The sequence below is a fragment of the Schistocerca serialis genome, chromosome 10, assembly GCF_023864345.2.
Source record: "Schistocerca serialis cubense isolate TAMUIC-IGC-003099 chromosome 10, iqSchSeri2.2, whole genome shotgun sequence".
NCBI classification, from domain to species: Eukaryota; Metazoa; Arthropoda; class Insecta; order Orthoptera; family Acrididae; genus Schistocerca; species Schistocerca serialis.
In genome coordinates this window covers 35,015,684-35,039,108 of record NC_064647.1, presented here as the reverse complement: position 1 = coordinate 35,039,108, position 23,425 = coordinate 35,015,684, and the positions used below count along the sequence as shown (strand labels likewise).

General features: G+C 40.2%; 1 protein-coding gene across 1 annotated transcript in view; it reads right to left on the bottom strand.

The window, feature by feature from the left end:
* LOC126424985 (serine/threonine-protein phosphatase 6 regulatory ankyrin repeat subunit A-like) overlaps nucleotides 1-23,425 on the bottom strand; it is a 332,104-nt gene that overhangs the window by 283,416 nt on the left and 25,263 nt on the right. Inside the window, exon 2 of the mRNA XM_050087874.1 lies at nucleotides 4,536-5,100. The gene's annotated coding sequence lies outside the window, so the exon portion shown is untranslated. The remainder of the gene's footprint in view (nucleotides 1-4,535; nucleotides 5,101-23,425) is intronic.

The following is a 23,425-nucleotide window of genomic DNA, read 5'->3' as shown; positions in this document are numbered from 1 at the left end:
TCCTTACACAACCCCTGCTCCCAACTCCATACCCCTAGACCTACATGCAGGACCTGTCCCATACATCCTCCCACCATCACCTACTCCAGTCTGGTCACTAAAATCACCTGTCCCACCGAAGCCAGGGCTACCTGTGAAACAAGTCATGTGATCTACAACCTAAGCTGCATTGTATGTGGGCATAACAACCAACAAGCTGTCTGTCCGCATGAATGGCCCCTGACAAACTGTGGCCAAAAAATAAGTGGACCACCTTGTTGCTTAACATGCTGCCAAACATGACATCCTCCATTTCAGTAACTGCTTCACAGCCTTTGCCACATGGATCCTTCCCGCGAACACCAGCTTTTCTGAATTGTGCAGGTGGTAACTCGCTGCCCTTTTCTGCTACTTCCCCCCCCCCCCCCCCCCCCCCTCCACATCTCTCCCTAGTGATCACATGGATCCTTTCCACGAACAAACACCAGCTTTTCTGAACTGCACAGGTGGTAACTCGCTGTCCTTTTCCACTACCTCCCCCCCCCCCCCCTCCTCCCACATCTCTCCCCAGCCCTCCGTCTAACCTGCAGCACTTCACTTTCTGCCGCCCCCACCACACTATCCCACCCCAGTCTCCTAGGTAAGGGCAACTACCTAGTTGCCACTCCCATCATGCACTGGTGCTGCTGCTCGCAGTGTGGTTGCAATTGTCTGAGACTGCAGTTGTGTGTGTGTGTGTGTGTGTGTGTGTGTGTGTGTGTGTGTGTGTGTGTATACATCTACTGTTGACGAAGGCCTTAATGACCAAAAGCTTTCTCTGTGACAGTCTTTCTGTTGTGCCTATCTGCAACTCAGCATCTCCACTATATGGTGAGTAGCAACTTTCCTTTTCATAATATTGTTGCATTCCATCCTGGATGTTCCATTGTTTGATTTTTGCCTGATGGCTTTTCTTCGATCGTAACCCAGTGCTGTTTTTCTTTGCTACTATTTTCTTTCGTGCACTACTCAGTGTCTGTCCTTCTTTCTCTTCTTCCCTGTGTTTCTCTTGTAGCCTACAAACCACACTGCATGCTCTACTTCTGAGCCACACTGTATCAACCGTTTCGGCTGTGCACAACAGCTACAAGACCACTCTGATTGTTGGTGCAGCGTCTTATGTCCCACGTTACTCCCACTGATGTAATTAATCCTATACTTTTCAATTAATCACTCTCCCTGCCTCAGTCTCCTGTATTTTCACAAGCTATTTCCCACACCTTTGCGGTGCCACACGATCTTGTATCTCATTCTATGAAACCCTCCCCACCCCCAACTCTTTCTCTATTCTACCCCAGTCTGCACCCACTAATTCCACCTCATCCTGTCACATTGCCGTCCCCCTTCTTCACACTAATCCATCCTCAAACCTGCTACTCACAGTAATACATAGTTTTTTATTATTTATTCTCCACTTTGATCCTTGTGACTTCTCATGAATTTTAGTGAGTTTTCACCTTTTGCTATCATCGACTCCCTCCTTTTCGTGAATTGTATTTGGTGCATTTTTGTGAGCTTTATCAGATGTAATTCTACATTATTTCAGTGATTTTTCGCATTTTTCCCACCACCATGAATCCTTGCTCCTTCCATCTGCATCAATACAGAAAAATTTCCTTATGCCAACCACATACCAGTCCCACATACTATTCCTGTGTTGTTGCTTGGCTTGTGCAATCCCCCAAAATGGCCTTACCATCAAATTACCCATCTTTGGCTGTCAACCCTCCCTTCCACAATGACCTCCACCTTTTCAGATTCCGCCAATCCTTAGCCCTCACCAACACAGTCCTGCAAAGCCACGTCAACCAAGCCCAAACCTTATTGCAGTGCCTTCTATCCATCCACAAAATTCTCCTGCTATACAATCTCAAATTCCTGAAACCCATAACACACATCAAAATTCTTGCCCTGGAGGAACTTGAGCAACATGCACAACACCACTTCAAAAAGCTCTCCATCCTGCTCAGCTCCTACTCCCGCCTTGGAGTACCACTGCCCACCACTTCTACAACAACCTCCAAATCTCCCCCACGGCCCCTCATAGCTAACCTACTACACATACCCCACCTTCCAAAACTGCCACCACACAGAATCCAGAATCCAAACAGACCCGTAACACAGTCATGAACCTTTCTTTCAGAAGCCTTGGTGCCACAGAATTATCAATCCTTTCCAAAGGCCTCACCTTTTGCCCCAATCCTAAATGCAATCATGCAGGACTTGCTAAAAGATCTTCTCTCCTTCTCCCAGTCTATACAGTGGAAATACTTTTTCGCCATCAACCCTACCCATCAGACTCAATCAAAGACCAATATTGAATCCTAACTAACTCAGTTCACTCTTCCATCCAACTGTGATCCACCGCCACTGTCCCCAAATCACCTCGTTAACTTTTCAGAATTTCTTAACCTTGAACCCTGTCTCACCATAATTCCCCAATTCCCTCAGCATGCAAACTAACCTTACATACACAGAAAGAACGACAGTCGACAATCTAAAAACTGATCCCAACCTTATAATCCTACCTGTGGACAAAGGCTCCACCACTGTTGTTTTGAACCACAAGGATTACCTGGCAGAAGGACTCTTGTGAGCTGTCAGATATTTCCATCTACAAACCTTGCCACAGTAACCCCAATCCAGAACTCCAGCAGGATCTCCAGTTGCTACTCAAATCTTTAGGCCCATCCCAGAACCTCTCCCCAGAGTCCATCTCTCTACTCACCTCTCCCACTCCCTGCACTCCTACCTTCTACATGCTTCCTAAAGCCCATAAATCTAACCACCCAGGATGCCCCATTGTGGCCGGTTACTGTGCCTACACTGAGAGAATCTCTGCTCTACCCTCTTATTTCACCTTGTCGTCAGAGCTGAATCACTTTCCAGCCAAATGTTCTTTTAACCTGGGGAATAGGTGATAGTCACTGGGCGCCAAGTCAGGACTATAGGGTGGGTGGGTGATAATGTTCCACTGAAACTGTTGCAGGAGAGCAACGGTTTGCTGAGCAATGTGTGGGCAAGCGTTGTCATGGAGAATGTGTATGCCCTTGCTCAACATTCCTCTTCTCCGGTTCTGAATTGCCCGTTTGAGTTTTTTCAGAGTCTCACAGTACCTGTCAGAGTTAATTGTAGTCACAGCGATTCAGCTCAGACGACGAGGTGAAAGAAGAGGTTCACAACTTTCTGAACAGCATGGTGGCGAGCTGATATGGCATGGCCATACGAAAACTGCCTACAGAAATGCATCGATAGAAATGGTGATTATGTTGAAAAATAGCTAAATGTTCAAGCTGTAAACTGATGTAAACCATTGTAGAAATAAACAGGTCTATGTACTTACAAAAAAATAGGAGACCTCACTTTTGGGATTATCCTTGTAATCTCCATAAAACAGGATAATATTTTAGAGACAAGATGTAAAGAGTCACAGAATACCAAACTTCCCATGAAAACAAATTTAACTCCCTGCAAATTAAAAGAGTGCCAGTCTGGGGATCACCAGTCAGTACCTCCCTAACTTCACAGAAACTTTTTCTGCATATATTATGGAACTAGCACTCTTAGAAGGAAGGATATTGTGGAGAAATGGCCCAACCACAGTCTAGGGAACTGTTTTAAGAATGAATGTCAACTCTGCAGTGGAGTGCTCACAAGTTCAAAACTTCCTGGAAAAGTAAAAGTAAAGTTGTGAGGGCAGATCACGAGTCATGTTTGGATGTTTACCAAGAGCGTAATCACGAAATAAAATTCAGTGAGACGAATGTCATATCGAAAAAATTGCATTATCATGCATGTGTGTATAGAGAGGCTATTGAGATTTATAAACAATCTAATAATTTTAACAGAACAGAGGAAGGTGTTTAATTACATAAATGTGGATGTTATGTTGCACTGTAAGAATGGCAATTGATTACTTTCAATCAAGAATGTTGGCTTTACCAGAGATAATCTCTTAACCTATGTCACATGATGGACCGTGGTACCCTCTAAACTGCTTATACATTCGGTGCTCCCTCAAGTTCCTGCTGCAGTTTGCTGTTTCACCTTTAAATGTCACCTGCAGTTGGAGATGAAATGTTTTATAAACCAACTGAGGCTTATTGACCTGGAAGTTTTAAGTGGAGTCAGTACCAGCTGTGAAAGCCTACACTGTATGAGGTATATATGTCTAGGAAGCTAGTTTTTTGTGTGAAGAAAACTGTGCAAAAATTTTGCTGCAACCATATAAAATGTCTTGCACAAGAATAATGGGAAATAAATATGAGAGAGAAAAGTTGTCCCCTGTAACTGTTTCCTCACACCATTTACAAATGGAATATGACAGACAGTCACAAATACTGACACCTAGTGCCACTTACTACCTACCGTATAATAAAAATGCTCCTGGAAATGAAAATGGAAATCCCTAACTTACTGTTCAGTAAAGAGTACATCCTGCAGCACATTTTATAGTGATTAATACAGTACAGATGTCGGTAATTTTCCTCAGGCTGTCTTTTATGACAGTCACAAACCTGGTCGAAGCGAGCAGGCGACTGAGTTCCATGAATTCTTCTGGGTTGTTTCGTACTGCCTCTGCCCATCCTTCTGTGTCCATCACCCTGGTGAGGTTAGCCTCAAGGAAGTGCCCAGCAGTTTCCTTCAAACGTGGGCAGGAATGGCGCAATGCGAGCAATGCACTCGACACGACATTCTCCACATCCAGATCTATGACCAGCTGTAGTTCGCACTGTGCCTTCAAGTCGAGAACGCAATATTTGTCTGCAACCACCAAGAGCTGTGTTGCCATACTGCAAAGCTGAGGAACACAGTCCTTGTACATAAACAGCAGCAGCTGCTGCAGCACCTTTGGCTCGACGTCTGTGACGACGATGCGACTGCTGCTGGCCTCCACTGTGTCGTGGGTCAGCATTGCAGCGAACACTGGGCTTTTGGCCACCAAGACAGACCTGTGTACCACCAGGTGTGTTTCTCCCACTACCAAAGTTATGAGCGCCACATCTCTGGCCTCCAGCAGACCGCCAAAGTCACACGTCTGAGTGTTTGGATTCTTTTTTAACGCAGACATCTTTGCTGAACCTGAAACACCAAACACACAAAGATTATGCTGTTATTCGTCCTTAAAAAGTTGAACCCCTAAAAACATAAGCTCATGTTAACAAGTTGAAGGGTTGAAACTCACTAGGGACAATCCAATATAACTTACAGGAGTTAAGCACCAATACTTCTATTTCGATATCAAACGTATTGATATCTAAATCTACATCTATACTCTGCAAACCGCTGTGTGGTACACAGCAACAGTAAATTCTATTGTACCAGTTGTTAGGGTTTCTTCCTTTTCCATTCACTTATAGAACGTGGGAAGAATGATTGTTTGAATGTCATTGTGCATGCAGTAATTATTCTAATCTTATCCTCACGTTCCCTCTGTGACAGGATACGTAGGGGGTTGTAGTATATCCCTAGAGTAATCACTTAACGCCAGTTCTTGAAACTTTGTTAATTGACTTTCTCAGGATAGTTTATCTTCAAGAGTCTTCCAGTTCAGTTCCTTCAGTATCTCTGTGACACACTCCCATACATCAAACAAACCTGTGACCATTCGTGCTGCCCTTCTCTGTATATGTTCAATATCTCATATTAGTCCTATTGGTATGGGTCCCACACACTTGAGCAATATTCTAGGACGAGTTGCACGGGTGACTTGTAAGCGATATCTTTTGTACACTGATTGCACCTCCCCAATATCCTACCAATAAACTGAATTGTACCACCTGCTTTACCCAAGACTGAACCTATGTGATCCTTCCATTTCATATCCCTACAAAGTGTTACACCAGGTATTTGTACGAGTTGGCCAATTCCAACAGTGACTCATTGATATTATAGTCATAGGTCACTATGTTTCTTCGTTTTGTGAAGTGCAAAATTTTACATTTTTGAACATTTAGAACAAGTTGCCAATCTCTGCACCACGTTGAAATCTTATCGATATCTGACTGAATATTTATGCAGATTCTCTCAGATAGTACTTCACTATAGGTAACTGCATCATCTACCAAAAGCCTGATTTTACTATTATTATTATTATTGTTGGCGAATTTTCCCTAAAAGGAAATCGTTAAGCTTATGACTTTGAAGGCTTGTTCTTCTTGTCCTTCCAGTACTCCTTCATTCTCTTGGAGAGGGCCTCTTTTCTCTCCTCAGACCATTCTTGTTTGGTCCGCTGTTTTAGCGCTTCTGACTTTACTTCCCAATTGTCTATGTGTTTTCAGAAGGTGCTTCTGTCTGTGGTGTTTGTGGTGCCAATTGCTTGTAGGTCTTTTCGGACTCCTTCCATCCAGGGTGTCGAGACTTTAAGTGTCTTGATGTGTTCTAGAATTTTCTTGGTGAGTCTTGTTTCAGGTAGTCTATCTAAATGTCCGTAGAATTTAAGGCACCTTTTTCTCATATCGTTCTCGATGTTCGAATATGCTTCTACTGTTGAGTTCTTCTGTAGTCTGTAGCCATCTGGTGTTTGTCTTCCTCCTAAAATTTTCCTCATGATTTTGCGTTCTTCTTTTTTGATTTCTTCAATTTTGATTTTCCTGTTGAGTGCTAGTGTTTCGCTGGCATACAGTACGGCGGGTTTGATCACTGTGTTATAGTGTCTGATCTTGGTGTTCCTGGAAATGCATTGTTTGTTGTAGACGTTTCGTACCATGCTTAGTGATTTCCGTGTCTTCTGTTGTCTGTCTTCGTAAGCCAGTTTCTCTGTTCCGGTCGGTTCGATGATTTCGCCTAGGTATCTGAAGTGTGTGACCCCTTTAATTTTGCCATACTTGGTTGTGATGTCGTCGCCTTCTCTTGTTAGGACTTGCGTTTTTTCAAAAGAGATTTGTAGGCTGACTTTCTCGGCGCATTCTTTCAGGATTTCGATCTGTGTTTTTGCTGATGTTGGGTCATAGGTCAGTATCGCTAGGTCGTCTGCGAATGCTAGGTAAGGGATTTCCAGTCTTTTCCTTCCTAATGTGACTGGTCTCCAGGTGTTTTGTCTCCTGACTTCAGCTTCCCATTCGCTCATTACTTTGTCCAGGACGATGTTGAACAATAGCGGGGATAGTCCATCTCCTTGTCTTAGGCCAGTGTGGATTTCAAAGGGGTCCGAGATTTCGCCCATGAATTTACTATTATATTGACTACTAGGTCATTAATATACAACATGAACAGCTTAGGCCAGAAGACACTTCTCTGGGCCGCACCCAAAGTTTCTTCTACTTCTGATGATGACTCTCCAGCCAAGATAACAAGTTGCATCCTCTCTACCAAGAGGTCCTCAGTCCAATCACAAATTTCACTTCATACCTCATATTATTGTACTTCTGACATTAAGCTTCGGTGTGGTACTGAGTCAAATGCTTTTTGGAAATCAAGAAATACTGCATCTACCTGATTGCCTTGATCCACAGCTTTCAGAATGTCAAGTGTGAAAAGGATGAGATGGGTTTCACATGATCAATGCTTTCAAAGTCCATGCCTGTTGGCATTGAGGAGGTCGTTCTGTTGAATATACCTCATTATGTTTGAGCTCAGAATATATTCTAAGATTCTACAACAAATCAATGACAAGGATATTGAATGGTAGTTTTGTGGATCACATCTACTACCTTTCTTGGAGATGGGTGTGACCTGTATCTTTTTCCAACAACTGGGTACAGTTTTTTGAGGAATCTTTGATGGATTATAGTTAGGAGAGGGCTAACTCAGCTGCAAATTCAGTATAGAATCTGATAGGGATTCCATTGGGGCCTGGAGCTTTGTTCAGTTTTAATGATTTCAGCTGTTTCTCAACACCACTGACACTAATACTTAGTTCATTCATCTTTTCAGAGGTATGAGGATTAAATGGGCAATTCTCCTCAGTTTTCCTTTGTAAGGGAACATTTGAAAATGGAGTTAAGAATTTCAGATTATGCTTTGCCACCCTCAGTTTCAGTTTCTGTCTCACTCACTAGCAAACTGGACCCTAACTTTGGTGCCACTAACAGCTTTTACATAAGACCAGAATTTGTCTGGATTTTGTGAAATGTCGTTTGACAATTTTCTGCTAAGGTAATCATTGAAAGCATGATGCATTGCCCTCTTGACAGCCGAACATATTTCATTCTACATCTGTCTATCTACAGCCCTACACATTGTTTTAGGCCCTACACATATTATGCAGTAATCTCTGTTCCTTTAGAATTTTCTTTACCGTGACTGTATACAGTGGAGGTTCTCTCACATTATGAACTGTTCTATGGAGTACATATCTATCCAGTGTGTGGCCAACTATTCTTTCAAACTTGAGCCAGAGTTCCTCTACATGTTCCCAACCTGTGCTGAAAGTTTCAAACTCTTCACTGAGATATGACATAACTGATTTTTTATTTAATTTATTGAACATATGCTTGTTTTATTTGTCCTTTGTACTTTGGTAACCACTGATGCCACAACCGCGTGGACATCCTCAAAGAGGTCAGGACTATTTGTTGCTATTAGATCCAATATATCTAATGAGTTCCTATCTATCTGTTCTAGGTAGTTTTCAGAGACAGCTTTTAGTAAAGTTTCACATGATGTCTTATCATGCCACCACTAATAAAACCATAATTTTCCCTATTAATTTTCAAACGATTATAAGTCTTTGCCAATGATTACAGTACGATTGGGGAACTTGTACCTAAGTGACCTGAGGTTTTCTCTGATGTTTTCGGTTACATCAGGAGATGAGTCTGGTGGGCGATACCTGTAAATCAGCTTCTTCAACAACTCAGATTTTATTTAGAAACATGTCACAGAAAGTGACAGTGCCTGACTTTTCTGGACATACGCACAACAAAAGCTCCTGCAGATGTATACCTATTGGCCAACACAGCACTCCAGAAGCTTTTCATGTAACTCACCATTTCGTGCAGAAGAAAACTACACATAGGTTCAACTGAGAAGCATTCAAATACGAATCGTGTTCTCATTGCTCTCGTATGCTGGCTTGTACACTGAATAACGGAACTGTCGGCTGAATGGTGAGTGAAGACAGTATCGTAGTATGTAGACAGGCAAGCCTGTGTGCAAGCCAAATGTCAACAGCAGGTAACAACTAACAACAGGCCTAAATCACAGTCTAGGTGAAAACCACATAAGGCAGAGTCATCGTCAATAGGCTAGTTGTGGCAAGTGAGACTGTGATGGTCTGCAGCAGGCCTTGAATCTGCCATGGGTGTTCTGCAACAAAATCTGGAGCTGGCCAAAGTATCCTTCTGCACTGTGCCTGTGGACCTCACTAGACGTATATATAATTATACTGACCGATCCATTGATATGTCTGGCAGAATTACAAAAATTACCAAGTACTCAATAAAGTCACAGCATTATAAGAAATCTCAAACTTCTGGTCTTGAAAGTTTCAACAGTGTGGTGGGAAATAATAACTTGTCAATACTAGTTAAATGAAAATTAATATGTTTGAATTATTTATGTGGACATTTCACTAACACATGAGTTATGGGGATTCCATGTGATGAAATGAGACATTTGTTTAACATTTTAATATGTTATACATTACAAAATTTAATTTATACTGAAGCAGATACTCTTTCTGTGACCATAAAACGTTATTAGCCTAAATATAATTTTAGTAAAATAAAATTACAGAAATCTTATTCAGTACTCTGTAAATAAGTGAAAATAGGTGTGTGATTGAACTGGACTACGACAGGATATACAATCTATCTGTGGTAACACAGTATCAAAATCTGTAAAATTACACTCTAGACTGTGAAATTTTTTGTGCTTTATACGTTTAGCCAGTAATTCGATGTGCAATAATATTCTTTTACTACCATCAGTTATGGGACAGTCATGATGACAAAGTAGAACTAGAGTAAAACAGTTTCATTTTAATGTGTTTTATTTTGAATATTAATGAAAATATTCAAGCCTATGAAATAACACTGATTGCTGTGCAAGGGTATGAGAATCTTTGTTCAAGGTCAGTATCAGGTATATACGTACAACACTAGATCAATATCAGACCTTGGCACTCAGAGAGTATTATCAGCTTTAATCGCAAATTTATTGTCTGTGCCATTCTTTAGAAAGATCATTTCTTGTTCAGCAATGTCTACTGTTATAACTTGTTCTATGAAGTGTTTATTTTACTTCTTTGGTTCCAAACTTAACAACAAAGGAACCCACATGAATACCTTTCTTTCTGTTATCCATTTGATCACTGCCTTCATTATTTTGTGTGACCTGGAATCACTGTTGCAACTTTCCCTCAAAAATACATGAATTCAAAAGGATTTTAGGCTATGGGCTGCACTTTATTAATTAATATGTGAGTGTATAAGGCATCCAAACAATGTACAGAGTGTCACATACTGCATGGATATCATGCACAGCCACACTGAAGAAAGTGTTAAGCTGTTCAACTTGATCCTTAAGGCATAATTTCACCACAGATGAATTTCTCTTCTTCATCGCTCTGGGTGGCTAGGCTATATGGACGCGACTTCATAGTATGGAATAAATGGCAGCTGTCATATCCGCCCACCAACCTGCAACCCAAAATATAAGCTTTATATTTACTTTTATCTTTGATCTCATTGTGTTTTCACATCACTTTCAGTTTCACTATCAGCCTACTCCCTCAGGTTTCATCTTATTTCCTCATACTTCATTCATTCCGTCCCTTTTGTGATGTTTCCCTTGCATTTTGGCATATTTTTGCGAATTCTTTTGTACGTATTTCTATGTTACTAATATATTTTTATCCTCATCCTCCACCATGGATCTTTGCTCCTTCCATTTAAACCAATACAGAAATGTTTCCTTATTCCTATTAAGAACCCAGTCCCACATATTGTTCCTGCATTGTCACTTGGCTCATGGAATCCACATTCCCAAGTGACCTTACCATTGAATTTCCCATCTCCGGTTTCAACCCCTCCTTTCACAGTGACCTCAATCTGCTCAGATTCCAGCAGTCCTTAACCCTCACCAACTCAGTCCTGAAAAACCATGGCCCAAACCTCCTTGCAATATCTCCTCTCCATCCATAAAACTTTCCTGCTTTGCAGTCCCAAATTCCTGGATTGCATCTCTTACATCTCCAGGATCTAGAGGAGCATGCACAATGTCATCTCAAAAAACTTCCCAACCTCTTCACTAATTACTCTCACCCCGGACTACTACTATACGAGGTGTGGCTAGAAAAAAACCGGACTAGTACTGGTGAAACAATAAAACGAATGCAATAATGCTGAAAGTCGCGTGGCCTGTCACGTGACTCTCGCTCCGCCTACTGCTCGAGTTTCATCTGCCTCCTGCACTCAGCCTGCCCGTGGCGTCTGTTTTAAGTAGTTGACGTTTTGTCTGTGCGTCGGAAAATGTTGAGTGTACAGAAAGAACAGCGTGTTAACATCAAATTTTGTTTCAAACTGGGAAAATCTGCAAGTGAAACGTTTGTAATGTTACAACAAGTGTACGGCGATGATTGTTTATCGCGAACACAAGTGTTTGAGTGGTTTAAACGATTTAAAGATGGCCGCGAAGACACCAGTGATGACACTCGCACTGGCAGACCATTGTCAGCAAAAACTGATGCAAACATTGCAAAAATCGGTAAACTTGTTCGACAAGATCGCCGTTTAACAATCAGAGCAGTGTCTGAGTTAACAGGAGTTGACAAGGAAAGTGTTAGGCAGATTCTTCATGAAAGTTTCAACATGAACGAAGTGTGTTCAAAAATGGTTCTAAAGTGTCTCACAATTGAACAGAAGGAACGCCGAAGAATGATTTGTTCCGACATCCTGGAAAACATTGAAAGTGATCCCACCTTTTTACAAAATGTTATTACTTGCGATGAATCGTAGTTTTTTACTTACGATCCCGAAACTAAACGCCAATCGATGCATTGGAAAACTCCTGGTTCTCCACGACAAAAAAAAGCACGAATGTCAAAATCGAAATTCAAGGCAATGATGATTGTTTTTTTTTTGACATCAAAGGGATTGTGCACATTGATTGGGTACCAGAGGGACAAACAGTGAATCAGCATTACTACATTAGTGTCCTGGCTACCCTACGTGAGCGAGTACGGAGAAAACGGAACGATTTGTGGAGAAAAAAGTCATGGATCCTTCACCAAGACAATGCCCCAGCTCACAGTGTGTTGTCAGTGAAGACGTTTTTGGCAAAACACAATATTCCCATCTTAGATCATCCACCCTACTCACCTGATTTGACCCCCTGTGACTTTTTTCTTTTCCCTAAAGTCAAGTCAGCTTTGAAAGGAACTAGATTTGAGACTGTTGAAGCAGTAAAAGAAAAAGCGATGGAAGTAATGTATGGACTTACCGAAAATGATCTGCAGCATTGCTATGAACAGTGGAAAATTCGTATGGAGCGGTGTAGAGACCGAGGAGGAGAGTACATTGAAGGAGATAACATGAAATTGTAAATAAATGTTTTTTCCAGCATCAGTCCGGTTTTTTTCTAGCCGCACCTCGTACACCATCTCTACAACAGCCTTCAAATCTCCCCAACATCCCCTCACAGCCGACAAACCTTGCTTCGCTGACCTACTACATTTACCCCATACTCAAAAACTCCCTCCCACCATCATCCAGAATCTATGCAGTTGTCAAACACAATCATGAACCTTTCCTCCAAAAGCCTTAGTCCAACAAAAGTATCAATCTTTCCCAAAGGCCTAACCTTTTGCCCCACTCTAAAATTCAGTCATGCAAGTCTTGTTAAAGACCTCCTCTCCTTCTCCCAGTCCCTACATCAGAAACATTTTTTCATCACCAACCATATCTCAGACTCAACCAACCAATGTTGAGCCCTGCCTGATTAGTTCACTCCTCCATCCTACCATGACCCACCCCTACTGCCCCATTATGGTGTCTTATTTTGGGGTAATTCAAGTCTGGCAAACCAGTCATTCATTATTCCAAAATGAGCATTAAGAATAATGAAAGGGGCTGCACCAAGAGAGCCCTGCAGGGAAATTTTCAAAGAATTTCAAATAATGTCTCTTCCACCTTTATATATCTACGAAAGTATCTGCTTTTTCAAATCTCACCCCCAATTTTCTTCTTTAAATAGTGAGTGACATGACTACCCAACAAGACACAGGAATGATTTCCACAGAGAAACACACAAAACAGCCCAATATCACAAAAGTGGAATATATCACCGCAAAATCCTTTTTAGTGCTCTTCCATTAAGCATCAAAAAGATAGAAAAGTTTTATATTTTTAAAAATGAGCTTAAAAAATGTTATTAAGAGAATGTTTTTACAGTGTTACAGAGTACATTGATTTCAGGACATAGTGGTCAATGATAATGATAATTCATATTTGAACAAATGTATGAAAATAGTCTGCCTGTACACACTGTAATTAATTAATTATTGTTTGTTCTGTTATTCTCTACTATAGTGGTCAATGATAATGATAAGTCATATATAAAAAACAAATGTATGAAAATAGTATGCACTATAAATATTTAATTATTGTTTGTTTTGTTATTCTCTACTATTCACTACACGAGATATATATTTATATATGTTTTACCACCGTAGGCCTGTTATTAATTTACTGTGTAATTACAAACTCATATAATGTAACATGACAACTCCTATATCATTGTATATGATAAAAATGGATGCTCAATAAATAACAAGAACAATAACAATATCCTCATGCATCGCCAGTCAACCCCTGCTAACAACTTCTTGCGTCATGGCTCATATCCTTGTAATATGACCTAGATGCAAGACCTATCTCGTATGCCCTCCCACCACCACCACCACCACCACCACCACCTACTCCAGTCTGGTCACAAGTACCACCTATCCATCAAAGCTAGGGCTACCCGTGAAACCAGTCATGTAATATACAAGCCACCTTGCAAGCACTCTGCTGCTTTCCATGTAGGCATGACAAGGCCAAAAAACTGTCAGCCATTGACAAATTGTGTCCACGAAACAGCTGGACCACCGAGTTGCCCAGCACACTGGCTAACACCAGCTTTGTCATTTGAATGACTGCTTCACATCCTGCGCCATCCAGATCCTTCCCACAAAACACCAGCTTTTCTGAACTGCGCAGGAGGGAACTCTCCCTTCAACATATGCTACATTCCCGTAACCCTCCTTGCCTCATCCTTCATTAGTCACTTCCTTCATTACTCACCTATTGCCTTCCCTGTTTCCACTCCAGCACTACACAGCCTTCTATTCCACCAACACACCCACAGTCTTTTTACTTCTCTCCTTTGTCGCCACCCCCACCCTACCCCCAATCCTACATCTAACCTCACAACTGCACGTAGCTGCCCTACCCTCTCCCACCTCATTCCTGCTGCTCCCACAAAGCAGCACTTTACTGCCACCCACCCCTACCCTGCTATCTTGATACCATGATACTTTAAGGCAAATATAGTTTGGGTTAATTCACCCTCACCTTCAGTATGGTATTGAGATATGGGGTGGGGCATCAGCAGTTCATATAGATAGACTTTTTAGATTACAAAAAAAGGCAGTAAGAATAGTAGCGAAGGTAAAGAAGAGAGAGCCCTGTAGAGACATCTTTAGAAAATATAAAATTCTTACGGTGTACTCCATGTATATACTGCAGACAGACATGATCATGAAGCAAAATCCTGAATTTAATATGAGAAACAGTAATGTACACAGCTATGATACATGGGGAAAGGAAAATTTTCATAGAATTGTGACCAATAAAAAGGCAACGGACCACAGCTCACACAGAATGGGATCAATTTTCTACAATGCACTACCATGTGAACTTAAGAAAGTAAATCTAAATATGCTCAAGAGTAGACTGAAGCAATTATTAATAGAGAAAAGCTGTTACTCAATAGAGGACTTTAAGTTGTAGTGCCATCTTGGAAAACAGTGTATATAGACAATGTCTCCGATCTATCAGTGGTATGAAGGAATGTAATTATACACTGTATTATGTGTACTGTACTATTGTAAATATAAGCTAAATTATGTTACACTATAGAGGAATCTACTTGTAGTGCCCTTTTGAAAAATAATGTGTACAGACATGTGTCTGATCCATATGTTGTAATGAAAGAATGTAAATATTTTACTGTGTATGTGTAATGTAATCTAAATTTTCCTGACAATGTCCGAAAACTTTTTGTTATATGGACAGAAAATAAATAAATAAAATAAATAAATCTTTCCCCCTCCCCACCCTAGCCCATTCCATACCCCACCAGCCAGATTGCTTCTCCCATCATACGCTGTTATTTACAGTCTGGCCTTGACAGCCAGAGACTATGGTCAGGTGTGTGTGTGTGTGTGTGTGTTTTGTCTAATTCAGAAGAAGGCCTTGTGGCCAAAAGCTTACCTGTTTAGCAGTCTTTTTATTGTACTTTGTCTGTGACCCAACATCTCCACTATATGGCGAGTAGCAATCTATGCTTTTCATAATATTGTCAATATTCCATCCTCAATTTTCCTTCAAAGTTTACCTATAAGCTATCTTTGTAAACAATCAATAACTTGGGGCACATTTTCTCAAACTTAAATATTCTGTAGTAGCATTCATTAACAAAATTGGAGATTAAACATTCACCTCTTGTTACAGACTTACAGCACTCCTCCTAGGCTTTTCAAAAGCATTTGAGAAAGCAGCCTATAATAAAATACTAACTCACTTAACTTAGCAGAACTTGGCAACACCCTCACAGGTTACTGTCCATAAAGGATTCTCCCCACAGAAAGCATGACAGACTTTTACAAATGAAATGCTAGCCAGCTGAAAAAAGAAAATTATCTTGTTAGTATATTTTGTGCCCTTGTCAAAGTCTTTAACTGGGTGAATCACAAAATTCTACATGGAAAACTGAAGTATTATGGCTTTAATGGCATCCCTCTAATATAGATAGAATATTAACTCTCCAACAGAAAGCATAGGATCTCCAATGTATCTTGTACATGAAAATAACATCAGAATTGGGGAACATACAATGCGTAGTGCCACAGGGATTGACACTGGGCCCATTCTCGATTTTAAACTACATAAATTATTTTCCAATGGCTACAAAGGGAACTGCAAAAATTGTTATGTATGTCTATGACACAATCATACTAATCAAGAGTCCAAACTCAATCCTATAAGACACAGCTCATAGGAGGGCTGAACAGGCTTGCAGGTGATTCACAGCTAAGACTTAAGTGTGAGTCTCACAAAGACTTGTATTCTGCAATTTCAAACAAGCAATAATGACATCTGGCACCAGTCTTAGATATTAATAGTCATACACTGAATGAGGCAAAATGTGTAAAATAACTTGGCCTCCAGCTGTATAATAATTTTTAATGGGGTCAATAAATGGATAAACTAATCAATTAGTTCTAGGAGCTTTTTGAATGATGTGCTTCTATTGTCTTCTGTCTTGGTATAGCTGTTCTCTCTCTCCACTGCATCCCCCATTACTCCTCTCCTCTTGAGAGCTTCATTATTCTGGTCTGTTGGGTCTTACTAGGCTCCAAGTCAATTTTTCCCTAGTACCTCCATTTTGGTTAAAAACAGTCTTGGTTGCAATTTTAGTTTTTTATTTTTCCAACGATGAATTTCGCCTTGTTTAGGCATCTTCAGGTTATCTTTTCTAGATGGACACAAGAGACACCAAGATCTGCATAACGCGTACCTCCATCTCCAAATTCTGAACACGGAGTTAGCGGCAGATGCTTTCGCTTCACATGACCTAACCAGTTCAGTCTTGCAGTGCTCATTCTTTCCTCCATTGTTAAGGTCACCTGCAGGTCTCTCCTTACATATTCATTTCTGACTCTGTCCCTCCTGTTCTTTCTTTCTTCTTCTTCTTTTCCAGACTGGATATCATGATTGGCAGAAGATACATTTTATACATGGTCTGTTTAGCTCTTAAAAGGTCTCCTTTGTCTCAGATTAGGTTTTGTACTTGATGGAAGGAGCTGGATCCTTTAGCTACTATGTTTAAAACTTCTAGTTTGGCACTTCCATTACTTTATATGACACTACCAAGAAACTGGAAACTTTTCATACATTCAACATTCTCTCCTTCCAGTACGATCTTACAAAGTGTGTGTGTTCTACTCCTGTAGTCTAGCCTCTTCTGAACCTCCACACCTGTTTTTCCCCAAATGGTAATTTCATCAGCAAAAGCAAAAGCATTGAGATCCTCATTTTCTACTTCCTTGATTTCTTTTGTGATTGTGACCGTAAGCGTAAAGAAGAATAATGGTGAAAGCAAACTGCCTTGCTGAACACCTCGCTTTGTCTTAAACCATTCTGATCTTTCACTTCCGACTTGAACACTGCTTTCGCAAATTTCATATAGTATCTGAACTTCTTTAATTAATAACTCAGGGACATTAGTTTTTTTCTCAAGACTTCCCATATTTTACCCCTTGGTAGACTCTCATATGCTTTTTCCAAATCCAGGAACACTACTATCAGATCCTTTCTATTTCTCAGTGCTTCTCCATTAACTGACAAAGGGAAAAAATGATATCTATCATTCTCTGTTGCTTCTGAAACCATGCTGCTGTTCCTCAGATTGATGTTCTAGGATTTTTCTCGGTCTCTTTTCGAAGATCTTTTCCATTACCTTAAGGCAATATGATAACAGTGTGATTCCGCAGAAACTGGTGCATTTCTTTTTACTTCCTTTCTTAGGCAGTGGTATTATAGTTCCCTTTTTTTGAATCATTTGGCACTCTGTTCTCTTTCAATATCACCCCTAGCATCCAATGTAACCACCGTATTCCTTGAATTCCAACTGCCTTAATCATATCTGATATCAGCTCATCCACTCCTGCTGCCTTCCCGCCTTTCATCTGCTTCAGGGCATTTTCAGTTTCTGTCCAAGAAATTGGATGCTGTTCTTCCTCTACTTCAACGTCCTCTACTTCAACGATTTTGATGTCACTTTTTTGTTCATTTTCTTCTTTCAGTAAGATTTCAAAATAATTCTTCATCACTTCCCTGATGCCTTCCATGTACCTGATAATATTCCCATCCTCTGTTTCAGTCACTTTCATATCTTGATGCGCTAGTCACCGAAGTTGCATCAAATCGAAAGACTTGCACCCGGCAAATGGTCTACCCAGCGCGAGGCCCTAGTCACACGACATTTACATTTATTTACTTTCATATCTTCTATGTCAGTTCTTTTACTCCTCAATAACCTGTATAACAGTTTTTGGTTCCCTTGCTGTCTTCCTCTAGTTCCTAGGTGAATATTTAGCAACTCGTCTCCTTTTCTTCTTTCACTACTTTCTTTGCCTGGAGTTTCTTCTGTGTATTCCTGCTTCAGTGTCATCACCTTGTGCTCATCTTTTGGCACCAGCCCTTGGTTCTGCTCTCTTTTTCCAATCTTCATGTTTTTTCTTTGCTAAGTTCTACCAACTGTTTTTTTCTCCTTCACTTTGCCTTTTGTTTTGCCACATGCTTGCATGGCATTACTGACTATTGATGTTCTAAACACGTTCCATTCTTTGTCCACATTACCAGTATATGTTCCTGCAATTTTTGTGCTACTAACTTTTGAAAACTTTTCTTATTTTCTTTATCTTTCAGCTTCCATTCATTAATTTTAAGCATTCTTTGCACAGCAGTCTCACTGTTAATCTGACAGTTTAGATCAGCTACTTCTAACCTGTGATCAATATCCAAACACTCACTTGGTATAACTTTCATTCCCTCACTTTTTCTCCAATTAATTTGTCTGTTAAGACATTGTTGATAACCTAGATTTTCCATCCCAGCCGTATCTAATAAGTTTATGGCTATCTCATTTTTTTGAAGTACGGTTTCTTTACTAAAAGCTTTTTCCTTGTGCACATATTTAGAATTTCTTCACCCTCAACATTTCTTTTTCCATATCCTAACGATCCCCCCGAACTATCAGTTTAATAAGTCACAACTGCAAAATACTAACGCGAATTCTTTACAGATGAATGGAAAAACTGGTAGAAGCCGACCTCGGGGAAGATCAGTTTGGATTCCGTAGAAATGTTGGAACACATGAGACAATACTGACCCTACGACGTATCTTAGAAGAAAGATTAACAAAAGGCAAACCTACGTTTCTAGTATTTGTAGACTTACAGACAGCTTTTGACAATGTTGATTGGAATACTCTCTTTCAAATTCTTAAGTTGGCAGGGGTAAAATACAGGGAGCGAAAGGCTATTTACAATTTGTACAGAAACCAGATGGCAGTTATAAGAGTCGAGGGACATGAAAGGGAAGCAGTGGTTGGGAAGGGAGTAAGACAGGGTTGTAGTCTCTCCCCAATGTTATTCAATCTGTATATTGAGCAAGCACTAAAGGAAACAAAAGAAAAATTCGGAGTAGGTATTAAAATCCACGGAGAAGAAATAAAAACTTTGAGGTTCGCCGATGACATTGTAATTCTGTCAGAGACAGCAAAGGACTTGGAAGAGCAGTTGAACGGAATGGATGGTGTCTTGAAGGGAGGATATGAGATGAACATCAACAAAAGCAAAACAAGGATAATGGAATGTAGTCAAATTAAGTCGGGTGATGTTGAGGGTATTAGATTAGGAAATGAGACACTCAAAGTAGTAAAGGAGTTTTGCTATTTGGGGAGCAAAATAACTGATGATGGTCAAAGTAGAGAGGATATAAAATGTAGACTGGCAATGGCAAGGAAAGCGTTTCTGAAGAAGAGAAATTTGTTAACATCAAGTATAGATTTAAGTGTCAGGAAGTCATTTCTGAAAGTATTTGTATGGAGTGTAGCCATGTATGGAAGTGAAACATGGACGGTAAATAGTTTGGACAAGAAGAGAATAGAAGCTTTCAAAATGTGGTGCTACAGAAGAATGCTGAAGATTAGATGGGTAGATCACATAACTAATGAGGGAGTATTGAATAGGATTGGGGAGAAGAGAAGTTTGTGGCACAACTTGACCAGAAGAAGGGATCGATTGGTAGGACATGTTCTGAGGCATCAAGGGATCACCAATTTAGTATTGGAGGGCAGCGTGGAGGGTGAAAATCGTAGGGGGAGACCAAGAGATAAATACACTAAACAGATTCAGAAGGATGTAGGTTGCAATAGGTACTGGGAGATGAAGAAGCTTGCACAGGATAGAGTAACATGGAGAGCTGCATCAAACCAGTCTCAGGACTGAAGACCACAACAACAACAATAACAACATCCTAAGGATCCCATCCGTACCTCATATCCATTTCTATCATGCCAATCTGAGCATTCTAATCCCCAATTATCATTATGTTATCCTCTCTTACTTCATCTTCCAGTTCTTCAAGGAATTTCACTTTTTTGCCCTCACTATACCTTTGTTAAAGTGCATACACTTGGAGTACAGTGAAACTACTCTTTTCCATGTTCACTCTGTCTTTAATTATCCTTTCACTTATAAAACTTACATCAGGTTAATGTCTTTGTGAAACACAAGGCACACCCCATTCTTTTCCACTTTATTGTGACCACGCCAGTATAATTTGTACCCATCTCTCAGCAGTCTTGCGTTCTTTTCCCTCCATTTGGTCTCACTCATTCCAAGGAGAGGAATCCTTCTCCTCTCCATCATATCTACAACCTCTTCACTCTTTCCTGGCAAGGTTATTACACTTAATGTTCCCAATCTGAACCTGTTTTTATCTTTTTGTTGAATTCCAGTTTTTTGTCCTTTATTGGTAGTTCTTTTGAATTACTTGGATTTTCTTCAGGCTGCAAAAGAGCTGTCATTCACTCCATTGGTACAAGAGGTGCTGTAATTAGGTAAGAATATCGTGTTAAATAGATAATCACACATCTTGCAGAAACCTTTTTAAGGATTTTGGAATTCTTAGGCCTAATTTTTCGAGTGTGCATATTTAGCGTTATACTGCAATTGTAAGTGCATTTGCTGTAGTTTAACTGATTAAGTATGTTCATTAGGGTGCTTTTCAAGCTCACCATTAAAGGTTTTTCTTTTATTTGCGTATTGTTCCAGTAATTGCGAAAAGTTCATTTTGTTTATATTTCGTGGCTTTGCCTTACTTTCCGAGTGTGCATACTTAGCTTATACCGCAATCTTAAGTGCATTTGGTATAGATTAACTAATTAAATATGTTCATTAGTGTGCTCTTCAAGCTTGCCATTAAAGGTTTTTCTTTTATTTACGGATTCTTCCACTTATCGCAAAAAGTTCGTTTTGGTTACATTCGGCTGTTTAGGCATGATTTTTGATCGTGCATATTTAGTATTATACCACAAATTTAACTGCATCTGGTAATAGTTTACTTACATATTAGTTTCCAAAACATATTAAGTGTCCTTTTGCATCTGTATTTAATATATTATCGTTATCACTTAGTAAGTCTCTTAACTAATTTCCAAACTATTATGGATACTAAGTGTGTGAGTTGCAGTAAAAAGTTAGTTCAGGGGTTTTGTGCAGCTGTTGTGACAGGTTGTTTCATTGTGGAAATTGTAGTGGCAAGCAAGGGCGTACCCAGGATCTGAACTAGTGAAAAACTGCTTTCAATAAACATTTAAAGTATAAGAATGCACTTGTTTAAAAATACAACTTTTTAATTCAGTAATAATCTTCTAGGATTTGCCGACAGTAACATGCCGAAGACAAAAAAATTAGTTGAACAGGAGGAGAAAATTAGAGACCTTCAGGCTGATTTGGACAGAGCGAGGGAGGAACTGAAGATGTTAAGAGGGGAGGAGGGTAAACAGTGGTGGGAAGTAGTAGTTGGGAACAGGGGCCACAGAAAGAGGACAGTGTCTGACAGTTTCCAAATTGGCACAACCAATAGATTTGCCTTGCAACCACAATTAAGCAAGGAAGAGGCTGCAGTAGAAGTAGATGTAGTTAAGATGCAACAGAATTTCACTAGGAAACCAACTGTTTGAAAAAAAAGTAGAAAGTAAGAGGGAAGTTTTGTTGCTAGGTAGCAGCCATGGAAGAGGTGTGGGCCAGATTTTGCAGGAAAAATTAGGTGACAGGTACCAGGTCACAAACTTTTTCAAGCCAAGTGCATGTCTTAGCCAAGTGGTAGAGGATATATGTTCCTAGCGCAAGGGTTTCATAGAGCAGGATCATGTGATGATAGTGGGTGGAGTGGGAAACAGTATTGATAGGGATCAGGGCTACAGTATTGAGTGCGACCTGGTGAAAATAGCCTCTGCAATGACCCTTACCAATGTTGGGCTGGTGCCTGCTTTCGTGCGGCATGATCAGCCCCAGTTGAACCGCTCTGTTAGGAGGGTAAATATGGACTTGGGTCAGTTGCATAGGGCGGCCACTCTGTCAGACATTGAATTGGTTCCTGTCGAGGCCATTGATAGGGGGGATTTCACAAGGCATGGCCTACATCTCAATAGGAAAGGGAAGGGTAAACTGGCAGGGTTGTTAGCGAAATCCATAAGGGGGGACACTAGTACTCATGGATGTACCTCTTTTTTACACTGATATCAGTGTCCTGAAGTTCAGGCAGGCAGGTGCTAAAGAGGTCCAAAACTCACAAGATTCTCACAACAGTAAAGTAAATAATAATGTTAGTATATTTAACCAAAATATTGGTGGAGTAAAGAAAAAAGTAGATTCTCATAAAAGTAAAGTAAAAAATAATGTTACCATTTTTCACCAAAATATCCTGGGATTGAAGAATGAAGTAGATGAGCTCCTGGTTTGTTTAGATGACACTGAATCTTATAATGTAATAGATATACTATGCCTGTCTCAGTATCACATTGTGTCTGATATGGAAAAGGTAAATATCAGTGGTTATAAACTAGCTGCACATACGAGTAGAGAGAATAAGGTGAAAGGAGGAGTTGCCGTATATGTCAAAAGTTATCACTGTGTAGAAAGCTTCGATACAAAAAAGTTTTGTCTAGAGCCACATATAGAAACATGTGCCTGTCAACTTAAATTGAAGGAGGGCTCTTTTATAATTGTAACAGTATATAGGTCACCTTCAGGAAACTTTCATTTATTCCTGGAAAACTCAGATGCCCTGTTGTGCTATCTGTCAGATAGGGGAAAGCAATTTATTATTTGTGGGGACTTCAATGTCGATTCACTGAAAGAGTGTAATAGGAAGAATGACCTGGAAGTGTTGCTTGGTTCTTTCAATTTGACATCTGTCATTAATTTTCTTACTTGGGTAGTAAAGGACAGCAGCACATTGATAGATAGGACTTTTATAGACCAAGATGGGTTTAGAAACATAAATTCTTGTCCTGTTGTGAATGGCCTTTCTGATCATGATGCTCAGCTAGTTACAGTATATGACATAGCTCCATTCAGTAATTCAAAACTACCCTCCAAAAGTGTGCGTTCAATTAATGACTCTAC